The sequence below is a fragment of the Anopheles moucheti genome (genome assembly GCF_943734755.1).
Source record: "Anopheles moucheti chromosome X unlocalized genomic scaffold, idAnoMoucSN_F20_07 X_unloc_3, whole genome shotgun sequence".
In the NCBI taxonomy this organism is placed as follows: Eukaryota; Metazoa; Arthropoda; class Insecta; order Diptera; family Culicidae; genus Anopheles; species Anopheles moucheti.
In genome coordinates, this window is record NW_026453537.1 from 659,310 (window position 1) to 660,000 (window position 691).

Consider the following 691-nt stretch of genomic DNA (forward strand, 5'->3'; position numbering starts at 1 on the left):
GTGTGACACATGGGCGAAGGTAAAGACCCACTAGAACATATTTAAACACTGGCCTCGAGCGAGAGAGAACCTAATCAAGAGAACGAAAGTTGTGCAAGATCGCGCCGATGCCGCCCACATCGCGCGTCGATCAATGGGAAGGAAGACCAATGGTCATCCTTGTCCACCCTGGACGGCTTCGAAGGAACCGAGAGGTGCACGGTTACGCTGTCCGGGGAACTTAAGTTGTGAGAGATGCACCTAGCGCATAACGAAAACATAGGAGACAGTTGAACATACCAAAACCCTAGGCAGGGGATCACTCGGCTCATGGATCGATGAAGACCGCAGCTAAATGCGCGTCAGAATGTGAACTGCAGGACACATGAACACCGACACGTTGAACGCATATGGCGCATCGGACGTTTAAACCCGACCGATGCACACATTCTTGAGTGCCTACCAATTCTTGTTACACACTATTCCATAACTACAGGACGCCCGCGTACCAGCGGCACGCCTGGGCGAGCAGCACGCCCGGGAGTGTGTCGCAGGCTTGAACACACGCGTTTGGCGCACTGTGCATCATGGCGTGCTCGGACCCCTTCCGCGGGGGACCTTGGGCGCTGAAATGGTAAGGCGGTACAGTTGGCCCAGTGGGTGCGTGTCGTGTCGCACGGTTCGAACTTCGGCTATAAGACAACCTGGGAGC

The 691-nt window shown here is 55.3% G+C and overlaps 1 non-coding gene across 1 annotated transcript; it reads left to right on the top strand.

Annotated features, from left to right (window-relative positions):
• The first annotated feature begins 282 nt into the window (after nt 1-282).
• On the top strand, nt 283-440 carry LOC128308276 (5.8S ribosomal RNA). Its single transcript, XR_008288172.1, has one exon. It is a non-coding gene; the product is annotated as a 5.8S ribosomal RNA (ribosomal RNA).
• Nucleotides 441-691: the final 251 nt, after the last annotated feature.